Source organism: Schistocerca nitens, chromosome 2, assembly GCF_023898315.1.
Source record: "Schistocerca nitens isolate TAMUIC-IGC-003100 chromosome 2, iqSchNite1.1, whole genome shotgun sequence".
NCBI lineage: Eukaryota > Metazoa > Arthropoda > Insecta > Orthoptera > Acrididae > Schistocerca > Schistocerca nitens.
In genome coordinates this window covers 1079963342-1079985221 of record NC_064615.1, presented here as the reverse complement: position 1 = coordinate 1079985221, position 21880 = coordinate 1079963342, and the positions used below count along the sequence as shown (strand labels likewise).

Here is a 21880-nt window from a genome sequence, read left to right as displayed (position 1 = left end):
GCCTCAGAACATGTCCTACCAACCGATCCCTTCTTCTGGTCAAGTTGTGCCACAAACTCCTCTTCTCCCCAATCCTATTCAGTACCTCCTCATTAGTTATGTGATCTACCCACCTAATCTTCAGCATTCTTCTGTAGCACCACATTTCGAAAGCTTCTATTCTCTTCTTGTCCAAACTATTTACCGTCCATGTTTCACTTCCATACATGGCTACACTCCATACAAATACTTTCAGAAATGACTTCCTGACACTTAAATCTATACTTGATGTTAACAAATTTCTCTTCTTCAGAAACGCTTTCCTTGCCATTGCCAGTCTACATTTTATATCCTCTCTACTTCGACCATCATCAGTTATTTTGCTCCCCAAATAGCAAAACTCCTTTACTACTTTAAGTGTCTCATTTCCTAGTCTAATACCCTCAGCATCACCCGACTTAATTCGACTACATTCCATTATCCTCGTTTTGCTTTTGTTGATGTTCATCTTATATCCTTAGTTTTAGCGAATCAAAATTTAGGAAGTAACTAACTATTTTCTTATTTATCCGTAATCAGTTTCCACGCAAAAATGAGAACATGAATTTTCTTGAATTACAGCGCCAACTACCAAGAATCGAAATAAATGTTTAAGGCAAAATGTACGTAGTTTTTTATGTAGAAAGTGATTCTGCAATAAAAAATGGGGGTTCCCATTTGAAATTTTTACGTTGCCTCCCACCCCACCAGGGAGCTGGGGTGGCGTGTTAATTTTAGCACCACCAGACGTCCCCCTCGAAAATAATCAACTTTCGATTCTATACATTTTTCCGTGTGAAGCTTATTTTTGGAGTTATTCTGGTTTTACAACTTAAAATTTACACCCTGCATTAAAACGGTGGGGATATTCCACCCATCCAAGAGGCTATTACGTCCCAGTGTATTACAGTGTCTCAATGAAAAGCATTTACCACAAGTAAACCCTTTTCGTCCCTTTCCACCCACATACATCTCGAGAAACCATGTAGCACATGGTTACTGTTTGTTTCACATCTTCCTCGATCCATGAAGCACTTGCATTTTTCCATTTGTATGTCCAGATCATCTAAAAAGAAACAACGAAAACGTGCTCTCTAGAATTTCGTAGCAAAACATCTGTTAAAGTAATAATTTGACTGAGCGGGAACAGCCGCACGCGTACAGGACGAAATAGCCCCATGTGCAGGCATTTCGATAAACGCGTCAGGTCAGACGTTTATGAAAAAAGTCAGCAATATTTGTTAATCCACACACTGCCTAACCTGTGTTCTTATACAAACAACAATAAGAGTTTCAAATTTGAGGTTATTGTGGATGGTGCACCTTCATTCGTTACGCTGTATTTCTTAACTAAGGCAATAGCCATTAACCCATCACAATTCGCTTACCTCTAGAGTTTGTTCCTTCGTTTTGTCAATAACGTAACAGAAACCACCCTAACTGCATTCACATGTGACGAACAGAGATACTGTCACACACGGAAGGCAAAACAACCCTGACTCTGTGAGAACCATTGCAACATTTTCTATTTCAGGAGGATTAGCCCTGTGAGCGGAATAGTCCCGCTGTACCACTCTTCTTCTCAGAGTAGCACTTGCCACCTACATCCTCAATTATTTGCTGGACGTATTCCAATCTCTGCCTTCCTCTATAGTTTTTGCCCTCTACAGCTCCCTCTAGTACCATGGAAGTCACTCCCTTATGTCTTAACGGATGTCTTATCATCCTGTCCCTTTGCTTATCTGCGTTTTCTACATATTTCTTTCGTCGCCTATTCTGCGGAGAACATCCTCATTCATTACCTTATCGTCCACTAATTCGTCTGTAGCACAACGTCTCCAGTGCTTCGATTCTGTTCTTTTCTCGTTTTTCCACAGTGTCTGTTTCACTACCATATAATGCTGTGTTGCAAACGTACATTCCCAGAAATTTCTACCACACATTAAGGCTATGTTTGATACTAGAAAGCTTCTCTTCGCCAGGAATGCTTTTTTGCATGTGCTAGTCTGCTTTTTATGTGCTCCTTGCTCCGTCCATCATGGGTTATTTTGCTACCTAGGTAGCAGAATTCCTTAACTTCATCTGCTTTATGATCACCAGTCCTAATGTTAAGTTTCTCACTGTTCTCATTTCTGCTAGTTCTCATTGCTTTCGTCTTTCCTCGATTTGCTCTCAGTACATATTCTGTACTCATTAGAATGTTCATTCCACTCAGCATATACTGTCATTCTTGTTCACTTTCACCGAGGACAGCAATGTCACCGCAGTATCTTATCATTGACATCCTTTCACATTGAATTTTGATTCCATTCCTGAAGCTTTCCTTTATTTCCATCATTGCTTCTTCGATGTATAGATTGAACAGCAAGCGCGAAAGACTGCATCCCTGTCTTACATCCTTTTTAATCCGACCACTTCGTTCTTCGTCTTCCTGTCTTACTGTTCCCTCTCGGTTCTGGTATATATTGTGTATTACACGTCTTTCCCTATAGCTTACCCCTATTTTTCTCAGAATTTCGAACATCTTGCACGGTTTGACATTGTCGAAAGCATTTCTCAGGTCGACAAATTCTATGAACGTATCTTGATTTTTCTTTAGTTTTGCTTTCATTGTCAACTGCAACGTCAGAATTGCCTCTATGGCGCCAAACTGACCGTCATCTCAATATTAGTAAGTGTAACCTACTGCATATAACAAAGCGAAAATCCTCATTAACGTACGAGTACAAAATAAATGCCCACTCTTTGGAAGTGGTAACATCCGTCATGTATCTGAGTGTGACTATTCGAAATGATCTCAAATGGAACGATCAAACTACACAAGTAATAGGTAAGGCGAACTCTAGATTTCGGTTTATTGGTAGAATCCTGAAGCGATGCTGTCTTTCAACAAAGGAAATTTCTTACAATACTTTAGTTCGTCCAGTCTTGAAGTGTTGTTCGTCTGTATGGGACCCTTACCAGTTGGGTCTGATTCAAGAGATTGATAAGGTCCAAAGAAGAGCGGCAAGATTGGTGACTGGTACGTTTAGCCACCGTTAGAGCGTTACAAATCTCAAAGAAAGTTTGAAGGGGGGACACGCTTGCAGATAGACGACGCGCTAAACGGAAGGGGCTGCTCACTAAATTCCAAAATGCGATCTCCGCCGAGGATGTAGGCTAGAGCATATATTATTACCACCAACTTTCAAATCGCGCAATGATCACCATTCAAAGATAAGGGAAATAAGAGCTCACACTGAGGCTTTCAGTCAGTCGTTTATCCCTCGTGCGATCCGCGAGTGGGACAGAGGAGACGAGGGGGGGGGGGGGGGGGGAATATGAGTTTGGCGCGAATAGTGCCCTCCGCCACACACCACTTGGTGGCTACCGGAGTGTATATGTAGATGTACATCTAACAGATCCTCAATTTTCTTTTCCACTCTTCTTGTTTCTACCGAGCGATTAATTTACGTATTTCCTTAGAAATTACGAAGAATGACAGAAATATCCGGTCGTTCAGCTTACATTATGTAATGTGCGACGTGAGGCATTGTGGGGGATGTTATTCTACATTGCGGGAAATCACAGGCAAATTTCCACATTTTGAAAGAAATGATCTGCATTAGGTGTAGAATACATTTTATTACAAAACACGACCGGTTTCGTACCACTTGTCGAAGCATCCTGAGGTGATAAAAATTCTTTTTATTAATAGATCATCGCCGAAAGCCTGGAACTGGAACTATTGGTTTCGGGTTCTTGTAGCTTGCCACTCACGTTTCCACTCTGCGTCCTGGTCGAATTTGGACTCTCACTTCATATGCTGGTCTTCTAGATTTGAGGCGTTTCCCTGGCAGCGATAGCAAATCATGAAAAGGGATCGAGTTGTTTTCAGAACCTTGCTGACGGAGGTTGTAAAGCGCAGCCTTTCGACGGGGGTCTGGTGGACAGATGTTTGAAAATCATCATTGAAAGTCCATCAACATCCGAGTGTAGCCTGTGCCGTTTTAAAACTTGTGTACTATATATAATTTCACATGTTCATTTTTATATATATTTCTTTGTTTTGCTAAATGTGTATTACTGTAATTGATGCATACGATAATAATAATAATAATAATAATCGTTCCAGTTCCAGTTCCAGGCTTCCAACACCCAAGGGAGGTGTGGGTGCAGTTAAACAGATATCGGACTGAAGAGGGTAGGTGCAAATACAACATGCGCAAGTGGGGCTTTTCAAGTGACAGTGTGTTTGACTGTGTTCAACCCAAACAATGAGCCACATTTTGAATGACTGTCCAATCAGACGCTTCCCTGGTGGCATTGAGAAGCTCCATCAAGCATCCCACGAGGCACTCCGCTTGATCGAGTCCATCAACATCCGAGTGTAGTCTGAGCCGTTTTAAAACTTGTGTACTATATATAATTTCACATATATATATATATATATATATATATATATATATATATATATTTGTTTTGCTAAATGTGTATTACTCTAATTGATGCATACGATAATAATAATCGCCGAAAGGTGCCTTAGAGCCACTTTCCCTGTGGGAGAGTATGTTCAGTTTCTGTTGGAACTTGTAGCCCCGAGCAGGGGCGGATCCAGGATCTCGGTCGGTGGGGGGGGAAATTTTTTGGTACCGGCCTTCCAAAAAATTAATTCCAAATAAAATCATTAATACTCTATACGCGAGTGCGAGCGAGCGCGCACACACACACACACACACACACACACACACACACACACACACACATATACATATATATATATATATATATATATATATATATATATATTAACACATAGCGATACACAATTAAACTAAAAACAGAATATATATATATATATATATAGTGTTTTTAGTTTAATTGTGTATTCTATTTCTGTTAAGTGTGTTTAATGATATATATATATATATATATATATATATATATATATAATATTCTGTTTTTAGTTTACTGTATCGCTATGTGTTAAGTGTGTTTAATGAAAAAACTTAATGCATTACCTAAAAATTATTCTTCAATTACGACACGTGCACTTGAAAAACTCTGTGATTGTCTGCTAATGCAAAATAATCTATAAAAATGCTAATTTTCATTTGTTTCCCTTCTTAAATCTTTGAAATTAGTTCACCAATTGCTTTTCTTTGACAGAATGTTGCCAGCGAATTCGCGCATGTGTTTATACGCAGCAATGACGATACGACTGCGAAAAGTTATAATAGGGTATCTGACTGTGTTCAGGAAATCATCTTATATTGTTAATTACGTCATTTTATGCTCATAATAAGCTGTTTTTCCTCATGAATGTAAATATTAACAATAAGAAAAGATCGGTCACGCACCAGGGGGGGGGGGCAATTGCCCCTTTGCCCCCCCTCCCCCCTGGATCCGCCCCTGGTCCCGGGAGGGTCACGGTCAGCGACAATAAGACAGAGAGGGAGGGGCGGAGACCGGAGAACCGCGGCAGAGACAGCGGCAGGGGAGAGTGAGGTGGGGGTGGTCGGGAGCCACGGCCACGCGGCCGAGTGCGGGTCGCGGGTCGATGCCGGCGCAGCCGTGACCTCTCCACGCGCCGCGGACCGCGGCCCAAGGAGGCCACGCCCTGGCCGGCGCTTTGCTTCGGCCCACAAGAAGAATCCTGGGGCAGCGACTGACTCCAAACAAGACACGGCCGACGGTCACTTCTGGCATCTGGTCCTACATGCCCATTTGAAGTCCTCGGTTATAAACACAGACAACTTGGTTGTTTCGAAAAGTGGAGGAGTAAAGATTCAATAAAACCTCATATTCCAATTACACTGGGGTGGCAAAATTCATGGGAAACCTCCTAATATACACTACTGTCCATCAAATTTGCTACACTACGAAGATAACGTGCTACATATGAGAAATTTAACCGACAGGAAGAAGACGCTGTGATATGCAAATGACTAGCTTTTCAGAGCATTCACACAAGGTTGGCACCGGTGGCAACACCTACAACCCGCTGACACGAGCAAAGTTTCCAACCGATTTCTCATACACAAACAACAAGTGGCCGGCGTTACCCGGTGAAACGTTGTTGTGATGCCTCGTGTAAGGAGGCGAAATGGGTACCATCACGTTTCAGACTTTGATAAAGGTCGGATTGTAGCCTATCGCAATTGCGGTTTATCGTATCGCGACATTGCAGCTCGCGTTGGTCGAGATCCAATGACTGTTATCAGAATATGGAATCGGTGGGTACAGGAGGGTAATATGGAACGCCGTGCTGGATCCCAACGGCCTCGTATCACTAGTAGTCGAGATGACAGGCATCTTATCCGCTTGGCTGTAACGAATCGTGCAGCTACGTCTCGATCCCTGAGTCAACAGATGGGGACGTTTGCAAGACAACAACCATCTGCTCGAACAGTTCGACGACGTTTGCAGCAGCATGGAATATCAGCTCGGAGACCATGGTTGCGTTTACCCTTGACGCTGCATCAGGGGCAGGAGCGCTTGCGATGGTGTACTCAACGACTAACCTGGGTGCACAAATGGCGAAACGTCATATTTTCGAATGAATCCAGGTTCTGTTTACAGCATCATGATGGTCGCATCCGTGTTTGGCGACATCGCGGTGAACGCGAATTGGAAGCGTGTATTCGTCATCGCCATACTGGCGTATCACCCGGCGTGATGGTATGGGGTGCCATTCGTTACACGTCTCGGTCACCTCTTGTTCGCATTGACGGCACTCTGAAAAGTCGGCGTTACATTTGAGATTTGTTATGACGAGTGGCTCTACCCTTCATTCGATCGCTGCGAAACGCTTCATTTCAGCAGGATAATGCACAACAGCATGCTACAGGTCCCGTACGGGCCTTTCTGGATACAGAAAATGTTTGACTGCTGCCCTGGCCAGCACATTCTTCAGATCTCTTACTAACTGAAAACGTCTGGTCAACAGTGGCCGAGCAACTAGCTCGTCACAATACGCCAGTCACTACTCTTGATGAACTGTGGTATCGTGTTGAAGCTGCATAGGCAGCTGTAACTGTGCACGCCATCCAGGCTCTGTTTAAGTTAATGCCCAGGCGTATCAAGGCCGTTATTACGGCTAGAGGTGGTTGTTCTGGATACTGACTTCTCAGGATCTATGCACCCAAATTACGTGAAAATGTAATCACATGTCATTTCTAGTATAATATATTTGTCCAATGATTACCCGTTTATCATCTGCAATTCTTCTTGGTGTAGGAATTTTAATGGCCATTAGTGTAGTGCCGTAGCAGTAATTTGACGTTGCATGGACTCAACAAGTCGTTGGAAGTTCCTACAGAAATGTTGAGCCATACTGCCTCTATAGCCGTCCATAATTACTAAAGTGTTGCCAGTGCAACATTTTGAGCACGAACTGACCTCTCAGTTGTGTCCCATAAATGTTCGGTGAAATGCGCGTCGGGAAATCTGAGCTACCAAACCATCCACTAGAATTGTCCAGAATGTTCTTCGAACCAATGGCGAATAATTGTCGCCCGATGACATGGCGACTTGTCATCCTTAAAAACGCCATCGTTGTTTGGGAATATGTCCATGAATACCTGCAAATGGTCTCCAAGTAGCCGAACATAACCATTCCCAGTCCGTGATCGGTTCAGTTTGACCGGAGGACACTGTCCATTCGCATGCAAACACACCCTAGGCCGTTATGGAGTCACCGCCAGCTTGGGTTGCGTTGGGTTGTTTTGAGGGAGGAGGCCAGACAGCGAGGTCATCGGTCTCGTCGGATTAGGGAAGGACAGAGAAAGAAGTCGGCCGTGTCCTTTCAAAGGAACCATCCCGGCATTTGCCTGGAGCGATTTAGGGAAATCACGGAAAACTTAAATGAGGATGGCCGGACGCGGGATTGAACCGTCGTCCTCCACAATGCGAGTTCAATGTACTAACCACTGCGCCACCTCGCTCGGTCCCACCAGCTTGCACAGTACCTTGTTGACAGCACGGGTCTATGGCTTCGTGGGGTCTGCACTACACTCTAACGCTACGGTCAGCTCTTACCAACTCCAATAGGGACTCATCTGACCAGGTCACGGTTTTCCAGTCGTCTACGGCGCAAGCAGTTTGTTCACGAGCCCGGCAGAGGCGCTGCAGGCGATGTCGTGCTGTTAGGATGCGTTCACAGTGGCACCGACAACAGACCTCACAAGGGAACATCCCCATCGCACCCCCCTCAGATTTAGTTATAACTTGGCACAGTGGATAGGCCTTGAAAAACTGAACACAGATCAATCGAGAAAACAGGAAGAAGTTGTGTGGAACTATGAAAAAATAAGCAAAATATACAAACTGGGTCGTCCATGCGTAAGTCCAACTTATAACTAAATCTAAGAGGGATGCGATGAGGATGTTCCCTTGTCAGACAGCGTCGCCAGCGGTCGTCCGATAACATCGGCCGATAGCGTGGTCATATTGCGTCGGATCTCATTCGTCAGTTTTTGGCAGCGTCAGAGGAGGGTAGGATAGGTTAGAATTCATTTTATGTATGAAGTAGGTTGGATTTTAACGTCGTAGGGTGGGGTGGATACGACAACACGTCTGTGCTCCGATATGAGTGCTGTATAGCTGCTTCTACTGTTAAAGAGACGCCGAATGTACGTGAATGAGTTTCCTGTCTCGTAAAGGACGTGGCGGGTGGTATACGCTCTGTTTCAGTTATCGGGATAACCAGACAAGTTTTACGAATATATGACATGATGGGAGAAACGTTCTGTTACATACTCGAGATAATTCGTGGTGACCTTGAAACCGGCTGCGGTGGTATAGCGGTTCTAGGCGCTAGTCTGCGTTCGGCAGGGCAGCAGTGCGCACCGCGCTCAGCCGTCCACGCCGCTGCGCGCGCGGAGTGTTTTGTTTACTTCCTCGTCACAGCGCTTCTCAGTCGAACAAGCTGTAATGGCCAACTCTTACAGGAAGAACACTCTTAAGTTCACCTTCTCAAACGAATACGCACGACTCAAAGCACTGGCCGTCGAACGCTTCCTACGCGAAGACGTGAAGATCCCGCGTGACGAACTCATCGGCATACACCTATCGATCATTAGCAGCGTCGTTTATGTTAAGATGACTTCCGACGCTGCCTGCAACGAGATTATTCAAAGGTCGTGACATGGACTAAAATTTCGGCACTCCGACGGAAACGTCGGGCCTGTGGATGTCGACCATGCAGGACTTGGCCTTCGGACGATCCGTGTATTCGAACTGCCTTTCGAGGTGAATGAAGATGAAGTCATCGCGGCGCTAAGCCCGTTCGGAAAAGTCCAGAGCCACGTAGCCGAGACTTGGGCACAGTTTACGACGTACCCGGTGCTTATTGGTGTGAGACAAGTCCGAATCGATCTCAAACGGCACGTTCCATCGTACATTTCTATCGGCGGCTGCCGTGCGGTGGTCATTTACGACGGACAGCCTCGAACATGTTCCGGTTGTGGCAAAGAAGGCCACGTCCGTAATGAATGCCTGCAACGCCGCATCACACAACTAAGGCCCGACGATACGAACACCGACAGAACCACGACCACCCTTCCAGTCACCTATGCGGCGACACTGCACGTCCAGCCTTCACAAGGCGCCGTTCATGAGCGTCTCTCTGGTCCGATACACCCGGAGGCGTCCCAGCACCTTGACACCGGCGATGCCGCCCGTGAACATGTCCAACAGCCGGACACACCCACGCTAGAAGCTCACAAGGATACCAATGAGAGTGTTCTGGAGAATGAAGACCGCATCATAGCATCCGCGGCTTTTGTACCGGAACGACGTGAATCTCTTCCTTCCTCCGACACCGACACTCATTGCCGAAAGCAGAAGTCGCCCAAACGACGAAAAAAACGCCGCAAGACATCAGACTCGACCATTGAGCCCCCTCCGCAGGACGAAGAGATGCCACATCACTCCGACGGAGAACACGATAACACTTTCTCCTCTGCCACGGAGACGCGTCATCCACAAGACGGTGAACCGTCCAACAGAGATCGTGCGCAAGCCCCGCGCCCAGAAGACATGGAACATAGCACGCCTGTTGTCACCGACGCCATTGAGCCGACTCGGCCAGAGCTGCCACCTCTCGCCGATGTCAAACCTGTCGGACACCTTTCATGGGCGGATGACACGGATTTCCCACCTCCATCTGATGCGGAAATGAGATCTGTTTCTCCGTTAGACCAAAACTAAAATGGGGGAAGTTTCTACGGCGACTCCTGCGACTTCTATGGACTTCCAGCATCCACCACAGCAATCTTCGCCAGCTACGAACCTATCGGCACCACGGATCTCCCATCAGGCGTACCGAATAGCTACTATCAATACTAATAATATCGGCTCCCACGATAAACTTCAACTGCTCCGTGACACGCTAAGAGCAGCGGACATCGACATCGCCCTATTACAAGAACTGAGGACAGCGACTTGGACTGGGTGTTATGGATATGAGACGTACGCCGCCCCTGCAGCTATGGAACACACAGGCGCAGCCATCCTCCTCCGAGAAGGAATTGCAGTTTCCGATGTCGCATACCTCCCAACAGTGCGAGGGGTGGCCATAACAGTTGAAGGACTCAAAATCATCAATCTCTACGCCCCATCGGGCACTGACAAACGGAGGGATCGCTCCCAGTTCTACGCAGAAGATATCACGCCTTTATTCCTCGGTCGATACGATCATCTCATCGTAGGTGGAGATTTCAACTGTTCTCGAGCGCACAGACCAATACCCCCATTTCACCACATGTCCGGAACTTCGCTTCCTCTTCCGCCGCCTTCGTCTCCTCGATACTTGGCGAGTGGTACACGGCGACCGCCCGGGGTATACACACATCACGAGCCATTCCACCAGCCGACTCGATAGAATATACATCTCTGACGCTCTAAAATCAGTTCTCCTCGACGCGGAACGTTGGCCGTCTGCCTTTTCGGATCACGACATCTACATCTGTACCATGAACCTAGTCGACAATCTATATGGCGCAGTGCAGGACCTTGGAAACTCAATGTCGCGCTACTGCAGGACCCTGAATGTCGACAACAGGTCTCCGACACGTGGCACACCTGTGTTCAACGCATTATGCGTTACGGGACCACACTGCAGTGGTGGTTGCTGTGCGCCAAACCGGCCATCCGACGCACATTGACACACTATGGCAGAGCCAAAGACAGGTGGAATCACCATACAACTGATTTCTACTATAGCGCTCTACGTGAACTCATGGATCATCCTCCATCCCCGGATCGCCTCAAAGAAGCTCAACGCATCAAGGCAAAGATTTTATCCTTGACCAGATGCCGTCCAGAGGGAGCCATTGTCCGAGCCCGCAGCCAAGACAGGATTAACGGTGAAGAACCTTCTATGCATCATATTGTTCAAAACGTTCGTCGACGCCGACAGGCTTTAATGACAACTTTAGACTTACCTGATGGACGACGGCTGACTTCGCAAGCTACCATTGCGGATGCATTCACAACGCACTATAGACTTTTCTATCAAGAAGTACCTGCCGGTGCAGAGGTCATTGCTGAGGTTGCCCAGGAGACACTTGGTACTCTCAACGCAGCAGCTGCAACCCTCCTGACTGCTGAAGTGACCACCGACGACGTCCAAGGCGCTGTGGCCAAGGGGTCTCTGAATAGATCTCCCGGCCCGTATGGTTTACCTCTCGAATTTTACAGAACCTTCCAAGATTTGATGATGCCACGATGGAGGGACATGTACTGGGAACTTTTGTCCGGCGCGGCGAACCCGCCACCAATGTTCATGGAAGGCTTACTTGTACCAGTCCCGAAACCCGCAGGAGGAACACGACTCGACAGTTATCGGCCGATCACTTTACTCAATTCGGACTTCAAGATTTTCACACGCCTTCTCGCAGTGCGACTCAAACGTGTCTTACGGGACATTGTTTCCCACGAACAAACATCCTTAGGCGGCGATCGTAATATACAGACAGCCCTCAGTGAGTATCGAGATGTGATCACTGTGGCAACACACTCGCGACTGCCAGGCGCTTTAATCTACATCGACTTCAAACAAGCGTTTGACCGCGTCAATCATGCATTCCAAAAACGCAGTGATGGACCGAATGGCGATTCCCCCGACGTTCACGCAAGTGATTATGCGGCTCCTTCGTGGAGCAACGTCCAGACTTCTCGTCAACGGCAGACTTACAGAACCTATACGGATTGAACGTTCAGTACGGCAGGGTTGCCCTTTGTCGACGGTGCTTTATGCCATTGCGATGGAACCACTCATTTGCGGATTACGGCGACGTTTGACAGGTATTCCACTCCGGGATCATATGTTCCGCTGCCGAGCTTACGCGGACGACTTGGCCCTCGTCGTACGTTCAGCGGCCGACGTACAAGCTGCGATGCAGTGGATTACCCGTTACAGTGCAGGGGCAGGGAGCGCTATGAACGTGGCAAAATCATGCGCCATGAAGATCGGACGCGGCCTTCCCGCAGACAGCGTAGTTCCATTTCAACTGGTGGACACCCTTCGTTGTCTCGGATTGGTGTACACGCGAGACATTCGCCGCACCTCGGCGATCAATTTTCGGGCGCTGCTGCAACGCATCCGGGCCAACATACAAAACCACATACTACGCCCGCTGAATATGTGCCAGAGAGTCACCTTCGTCAATACCCATCTGGCAGCTCGGATACCCCATATAGCGCAGATTCTGCCCATCACTGCGAAAATGGCGGCCAGGTTACAGGCGGCATTCGGCTATTTCATTTGTTCTGGACACATCTTCAAAGTCCAGTATGAAGCTCTCACCTTACAGAAGCGGGATGGTGGCCTCGATCTGGTTAATGTGAGAGCCAGGACTACGGCACTTTACACCAATACTATGCTCCGGTTATGGAAAAGCCAAAATGCTAGTTTTACTGGAATGTTGACCACCGAGCTCGCACCTGTTTCGCGACGACCACCGACGTCTTTGGCACACATCCCACCTCCGATGTCACATATCGGCCGTTTCTTTTTGGAGTACAGCTACATATGCACCGAGCTCCCCAGGACCAGGAAGACGACCACCCGCGACATCTACCGCCTTCTCCGAAAGTCTCCACCCCGCAACCCCGTCGAAACACGTCACCCCCAGGTTTCATGGCCTACAGTTTGGAAAACGATCCACCAACCATATCACACCACTGACACCACCTCTATGTGGTACCTTCTCGTCAACGGCAAGTATACCACAAGACAGAAACTGCATCGCATCGCACTTGTGGACTCACCCCTGTGCCTCAAGTGCAATGTCGAAGATACAGATTTACATCGTTTTGAGTGTGGGCCAGCAGTAGCTGTCTGGACCCTCGTACAGAAGATTGTGGCTTTCTACCTCCGAGTACCACCACATCACGTTTCTCCCACAATGATGATATATCCCGACACGACCTACTTTCCATCGGCACGCCATCACATGGATCAGTGGTATGGCTGTCAACTACCTCTTCCGGGACGACATCGTCGATCCGGCGGACTTTTGGACACGCCTCCAAGTACATCACCACACCCTTCGCCGGCATCGACACTATCGGGCCACTTTCGCGAACTATTTACAGAGCATTTTCACCAACCCGCCACAAAGCTGGAATCTCAACGAACCGTGCCAGCCAAGACTGGACGATCCCACGTTCCCCTTCAATGGTCAATGATAGAATGCATTTTGTTCTGCTGGCGCGCCGAAGTGGAGCATGGCGCGGAAAGTATTCATATTTTATTTCACTTCTCTTTTCTCATACTCTTCTAAATTTGTTTTTCTCCTTACACATGTTTATCCTTTTCACACATAGCTCTCTATCTGCAGCCTATTTGTTTTCTTTCTCTTGTGCTCCCAAAAAGCTGCTGATGGTGAGACTGTATACTCATTTATGTTAAAAAAAAAACAACAACAACAACATAAAAATACACAAGAAGGCCGTTGCGGAAATATAGCTACCTTTTATGTTTTACGTTTTCCAAGGATATTGTGTTATTTTATGAAGAACGTCGTCTTTTATTTTCATACCCAAGAGGTTTATATTTGCTGTCTTAAAAAAAAAAACAAATTAGTAGAGCACTTATAAAAAAAGTGGGAAAAAAAAGGTCGGGAAAAACAAAAAAAAAAGATGGTAGAGCACTTGCCCGCGAAAGGCAAAGGTCCCGAGTTCGAGTCATGGTCGGGCAGAAAAAAAAAAAAAAAAAAAATATGCAGGAGACCAGGGTTCGACTCCCCACCTTGGTACAAATTTTCACTTGCCGCTTCGGTCTATATAAGTATAATCATATCTGTATGACACCAGTAAAGCCTCTGAAATTGTCATTTCATGAATAAAAATAAAGAGGTTATAAAATACAGACTAATAATATCAGGGAAAGATTTTCTGAAACACAGGAATTTATATATATATAAAAAAAAGGCGCTCAGTCCGGAACCGCGCGACTGCTACGGTCGCAGGTTCGAATCCTGCCTCGGGCATGGATGTGTGTGATGTCCTTAGGTTAGTTAGGTTTAAGTAGTTCTAAGTTCTAGGGGACTGATGACCACAGATGTTAAGTCCCATAGTGCTCAGAGCCATTTGAACCATTTTTTTTTGACCTTGAAAAGCGTCTTATAAACACTCTATTTCACAGAATTTTTCTAAAGTTGTGCAGACGTACGTCAGGTAACCTTAAATGACCGTCATTTAGCACATGACTGAAACACAAACATAAAGTGTGGCATAAGATACTCTGATAACCTACAGCACTTAAAAGTGAAAATACATACCGTACACCACATTTGCAAACCACTCCATATTAACAGAATCACTATCCTGCTGATATAAAACGCCAGTAAGCAGTAATAATAATTTATAGACAACTAATGACAACCTACCACAAAAATGACCCAGTACAGTAGCTAAACGTCGCGTGACTAGGGCCTCCCATCGGGTAGATCGTTCGCCTGGTGCAAGTCTTTCGATCTGACGCCACCTCAGCGACTTGCGCGTCGATGGGGATGAAATTATGATAATTAGGACAACACAACACCCAGTCCCTGAGCGGAGAAAATCTCCGACCCAGCCGGGAATCGAACCCGCGCCTTTAGGATTGACATTATGTCGCGCTGACCACACAGCTACTGGAAGCGGACAGTACATTAGCCACATGCACATAAGATACACCACCCTATTCACTTGAACAAATTATTTTTTGAGGTTATAATGTACGCTTAAAATTTCCAATAAAGATTTTTCCCATTTGATGTTCCGAATAAACCTGCGATTTCAGCCCGTACATTCCTAAATATATCCTGATTATGATATTTTCATCCTCAGAATGCCACAATCTCACTCTTTCTTGCACTAAATTTACCAGTTTCTCACGCTCCAAATTTCGTGTGCGAGAACGTCGGTCCATTTGCCCGAAGAAAACAAACTGGTTTGAATTTCACCGATTGTCGTTGGAAGTCTGGACGTTCGGGAGATAAAGTCGGCTACAGTTCTTTGGCCATATTGTGAGAAGAGATGGAGGAAATCTAGAGAAAATAATCTTGCAAGGAAAGATCGAGGGTAGGAGACCTGGAGGAAGAGCAGCGAGCAGATTGGATAGATCAAATCAAGAAGATCTCCGGTCTACCCCTTCAGCAGGCACTAGGAGAACCTGGCAACCGTCCTGGATGGAGACGCTTGGTTCATGGGGTCACGACCCTCAGCAATGAGCACAACAACTTATGATCATGTTAATGTAATGAATAATCTGACACAGTTGGAATTTGGATGGCTTATAGGTAACAACGCAACCTGTGACTTCGTTTTTAAATCGCAGGAATATCTATTCTTCGTTGAACACAAGATTAGAAAAACTGAAAATTGCGGGTCTTTGCCCCCACCTCCCTAAAACATAATTACCTCATAAATTAATCTATGATTCAGCACAACAGAAAATTAATTTCACTGTCGTGTTACTTGTGGTGTCACCGCCAGACACCACACTTGCTAGGTGGTAGCTTTAAATCGGCCGCGGTCCATTAGTACATGTCGGACACGCGTGTCGCCACTGTCAGTGATCGCAGACCGAGCGCCACCACACGGCAGGTCTCGAGAGACGGACTAACACTCGCCCAGTTGTACGGACGACGTAGCTAGCGATGCACACTGACGAAGCCTCGCTCATTTGCAGAGCCGATAGTTAGAATAGCCTTCAGCTAAGTCAATGGCTACGACCTAGCAAGGCGCCATTAGCATTACATAGCTTGTATCTAAAGAGTCTCACTTGTATCGTCAAGAGCGATGTACCACAAGGATGGATTAAAGTTAAGTATTCCAGGAGCTACGTACTTTTCTTTATAGCATTCATTACGTATCCTGTTTCAGACCTATCTACTAGCCTGCGTGAGTTAACGCGTGCCTTTCGGCTACTTCTGAGTGGTGTGGCTGTCTTGTTACGCCACAACATTACTACAGCAGTTAAATGATGTTAAGGATAGCCTTTGACATTTACGCAATCACTGTTACGTAAATTCACTTAGACTATGGTAAAGGATACGACATCCTTTACTTGCTTAAATATATTATTCACATTTACCTGATTAATAGCAACTTTTGAAGTGCACTTGCCTTCAGGGCATATTCAGGATCTTTATCTGAGTCGTAATTATCCATACCAGCCCTAGAGCTGTGCAGCTCGTCGCTGAAAGGCATTTTCTTGCCACGAACAGAGCACACGTTATTATTGCTAGTAGCCATGTTTCGGTACTTCCACAGATTGCATGCATACATCCTGACAAAGCTGTCGTTATTAACAAGCTGAAATAGAGATAGAACTGAAATTTGTCGGTTTACTGTGGAACGAATGAAGCACATCGCATACCATGTTTTACATGCAATAACTCTATTCTCATTGACTGATGATGGTTCTGCTGGCTTTGTGTGTCTTTCTTGGCTACGTTGATAGATACAACATCTGTTGTCAATATTACCGAACGAAAAGTTGAATGAGTCATGGCTCCAAAATACTGAGTCGAATTATTTACAGAAGAATGGAAAACGTAGCTGAACCGACCTCGAGGAAGATCAGTGTGTGTTGCAGAGAAATGCAGGAAAATGCAAGGCAATACTGACCCTATGACGTATCTTATAAGGGAACTGTCCAATCCGACATGTCGAAACCTGTCCTGAAATTCTTTACACGGGTAGAAGACACCGAAAGAAACGCTACGCCGAAATTTTAACTGCTAAGGCAGAAATGAGAACAACGAGAAACTTAAAATCAGGATTGATGGTCACGAAGTAGATGAAGTTATGGAATTCTACTATCTAGGCAGCAAAATAACCAATGACGGACGGAACAAGAAGGATATCCAAAGCAGACTGGCACTCGCAAGAAAGGCATTCCTGGACAAGAGATGTCTAGTAATATCAAACATAGGGCTTAATTTGAGGAAGAAATTTCTGAGAATATACGTTTGGAGCACAGGATTGTATGGTAGTGAAACATGGACTGTGGGAAAAACGGGACAGAAGAGAATCGAAATATGTGAGACGTGTTGCTACAGACGAATGTTGAAAATTAGGTGCACTGATAAGGTGAGGAAGAGGAGGTTCTGCACAGAATCGGAGCGGAAAGGAATACGTGGAAAACAATGACAAGAAGAAGGGACAGGATGACAGGACATCTGTCAAGGGACCAAGGACTGACTTCCATGGTACTAGAGCGAGCTGTAGAGGGCAAAAATCTCGCTTCCCACGCCCGGGTTCCCGGGTTCGATTCCCGGCGGGGTCAGGGATTTTCTCTGCCTCGTGATGGCTGAGTGTTGTGTGCTGTCCTTAGGTTAGTTAGGTTTAAGTAGTTCTAAGTTCTAGGGGACTTATGACCACAGCAGTTGAATTCCATAGTGCTCAGAGCCATTTGAACCATTTTTTAGAGGGCAAAAACTGTAGAGGAAGACTGAGATTGGAATACATCGAGCAAATAATTCAGGACGTAGGTCCCAAGTGCGACTCTGAGAAGAAGAGGAGTTCGTCGCTGTCCGCACCAAACCAGTCCCAAGACTGATGGCTCAATAAAATGAAGGCTCACTGTAAGTATTTTTTAAATATTAAAAATTGCCAGATTCGTAGCTCGACAGGTGGCTGGGACAATGCTGTGGCAGAACATGTGCAGCACGGGGGACGCTTGGCCTAAGTTGTCGGTAAATCGGTAAACAGATAACACGGCACAACGCAATTGTAACTTGCAAAGTGAGTTTCAGTTTCCGTTGATAGTTTCTCTGATACAATTGTTCGCAGTTATTATTTGCTTGAATTTGCAAGTCATACATGCTAGCTAATGGCATTTGTCTTTGTTCAGGTTTCAGACTTTCACACTAACGTGGAATCTAATTAATGGTTTCGATCTTACAAAGATATGAAGAAAGCGATATCGAGCAGAAATCATTTAATTCTTCTGAAGAGCTACATATGTATTATTTGTTAGTAAACTTACTGGAGTTTGATTCGAATGATGTAGACATTTCTGTTAGAAATTACGGGAACATTAGAAGGAATAGGAAATAACTGAAACTGACTTGTGTTTCGAACGATGATTGTTGTGTTAATTAAAGTCCAGAACAAAAACGCAGTACCTTCCTAGCCCATAGAAAAATGTACGGTAATAGCTTTCAGTGTCAAAGAAAACGCTGTTTGTTTTGAACGAAGGATGGTGAAAGCGCTTGAAGTTAAACAATGTCGAAAGCCAGTTTCGTTTCGTAAAATCTGAAAGTGAACCGTATAGAAGGAAAGAGTTATACAAAGTACGAAATACACACCAAAATTAAATTCACAAAACTGAAAGAAAAACTATTCTTAAGATTTGGAATCGCTCGTGAGAGTCAATGCCCTTTGCGTTTCAAGTGAAATTAACATTACTGAGTTCCATGATTCTTCGACCTAATTAAACAGATTCAGGAAATTATATGGAGAAGGAAGTCGGAAAATTACGAAGTTTACTTCAAGTAAACGTATAGAGGAGATGCAAATAATAGGTAATACTACAGAGACTTTGGTAGCTGATGTAAGGACGAAGCTTCTTGTTATCTCATAACATGCTATGATAAAACTAATCAGTCAGTTTCTTGCAAGATCTGTGTGCAAACCACCCATTTATAGTTTCGAGCGAAAGAAGCCAAAGTTCGTTTTTGCATAAATGAATGCTATCTCAAACACGTATACATCATGCCCGTGATAAATATCATTGTATGGTTATTCTCGAAGATTTGTAGCTGACAGCAGGAATCTCAAGGCAAATTAGGGCCAAATATTAAAAAAGAGGTCTGTTTAGTTGTCAAAATCTTGTAATCTGGAAAAAATGGTAGCACATAATTTGCAATATTAATCCCAAAATTTCTGCTTACTAGTTACAGTAAATAATTCATAGCTCTTATTGCGCTCATCCTGGACTTAACAGACACGTCTGTCTTTAGAAGGATGGCGAAGAGATTCAGCCTCTCGATAAAGAAATCTTTCACCAGTTGCTGGACAAGCCCTATTAGGCGCTACAGTCACTCTAACCTTATACCATGTCAGTTCTAGCTTTCTGTGCTCTACTGGGCTACCTCTGGCAACATGCTCCTGGACTTCCATTCATTTCCACCGAGTTGTTAATGTGTTATGTTGCTTTATCTACCTCGTTCTTAAGTTTTGCAGAGCAGCGTACAATTATCATTCAGGCGGAACTGCACGCGCCTCATTGTTTTGATGGATTTCTGTCAGGACGTTCTTATGGTTTATTATTTAATTTCTGAATTGTCGGCGGTAGCCATTTTTTCGACAGGTATCAAGTTGTTTCTTCTTCTCCGGCGACACTGTAACCATATTCTTCCGTTCGCGAGGGCTCGGGAAAGCCCTGGCAGTGACCCAAGGTATGACGTACCCGTTCGCTCGCTGTCTCGCGACAGCTCCGCCCCCTGACAGACCCTTTCTCTTGTTTACGAGACAGGCCCTCTGACAGCTTGGCGATGGGCGTCATCTTACATTGTGAGAGACAGCCTTACGGTCATGATGTTGCCAGGGTAAATAAATATTGCTCACACAATCTCAGCTGCAAATACGGCTCAACAAACGTAACAGGTAGGTAGGCACTGCATCTATATCTATTACAGTGTAGCTGAATTTCAGGCAAAAATTTCGAGGAAATGAAGTGACTGCAGACTGGCGCACTGTTAGTGTGCTCTAGACTGGTCTGACAGCTCGCTTAGTGGAGGGGCGGTAATCCGGAAATATTGCCGCTCTTGCCTGTGCTGAAAGCAGCGGTGGAAAGTGTGGTTACTGGACTGGTGATATTGACGATATGCAAGGCTTCATCGAACCACACGTACTGGGAGGGATATAAAACGTCAGCTGTTGAATTGGCGACCCCTTTGCTCATGCAGTATGACGGGCTTTCCGACCGTGGATTTTGCGATCGGTGACGTCAACGTGGTGTTTCCGACGACAAATATTTTACCCGTGGGTTTTCCGACCATCGAAGCAATCCGCAACGCTGGAAGAGGCCCTGCCGCCCGTTTTGTAACAAGAACATCCCTCAATAACTTATCTAGGTCTAGAACTGGATACACACATTGTACACAGACACATTTAAATATTTGGTGCACACTATGCTGTCTTCCAATATATTTATTCTCAACCGGTTTCGATTATTGATCATCTTCACAGAGGAAAAATATTGTGACAAATTCAATACAAGTGTCATATATACTATTCAACCAGAAAAAACGCTATAGCTGACTTGCATACGTCATAAAAAGATACTTCATGTCATCTTAAGCAAGCAAAAGTATCTTTTTCTGACGTTCGTTAGTCAGCTATGGCGTCTTTTCTGGTTAAATAGCATGTACTACATGTGATGTTGTCACAATATTTTTCCATTTTGAAGCTGATCGATGATCGAAGCAGGTTGTGAATAAATATATTGTAAGACAGCATCATGTGTACATTGGATTTCGCGAAGTATATCGAAGTCAGCAGTCGCCTGAAAAATATTTTTGATCTATTTAAATGTTTTTTTTGTTTTTACCTCTCCGTTTTTTTTATTTTTATTTCTCCAATTTTTTCTGTCTGCAACATCATTGTAGTAAGTGATTAAACTTCTTATCTTATTTCACGAATTTTAATTTCGCACTTAATTTTTTGATAGAAGGCCAGAGATTTTAAACACAAATCACGTGAGTCATTACATATTCTTATAATGTCATGTAATCTTTTGTCAAGATTTATGTATCTACTACTTCTGTAAGAACATTTCAAATATACCATTTACGGCTACCTCCTTCAGCTTATTCATCAGAAAGCACGCATTCGAATTTTTTTGATTTAATCAGGAGTTTAGTTTCCTATGCAACGGCCTTGCCGCAGTGGATGCACCGGTTCCCGTCGGACCACCGAAGTTAAGCGCTGTCGGGCGTGGCCGGCACTTGGATGGGTGACCATCCAGGCCGTCATGTGCTATTGCCATTTTTCGGGGTGCACTCAGCCTCGTGATGCAAATTGAGGAGCTACTCGACCGTATAGTAGCAGCTCCGGTCAAAGAAAACCATCATAACGACCGGGAGAGCGGTGTTGACCACATGCCCCTCCTATCCACATCCTCACCTGAGGATGACACGGCGGTCAGATGGTCGCGATGGGCCACTTGTGGTCTGATGACAGAGTGCTTAGTTTCGTATGCCAAACGTCCTATGCCAACTTATGCCAACAGTCCTATGCCAATGTATGCCAACCTATGCTGCTAGGTAAACCCATGGTGCAAAAGTAGTTGGTTATAAGTCCTACGGTAAAAGACCACGCAGGATACGGTGGCCGAAGCCCAGTGACCAGTTTTCGTCCAAAGCGCTGGGCGAGCTCT

General features: G+C 45.2%; 1 pseudogene; it reads left to right on the top strand.

Annotated features, from left to right (window-relative positions):
• The first annotated feature begins 21371 nt into the window (after window positions 1–21371).
• LOC126238137 (5S ribosomal RNA) lies at window positions 21372–21489 on the top strand (annotated as a pseudogene).
• Window positions 21490–21880: the final 391 nt, after the last annotated feature.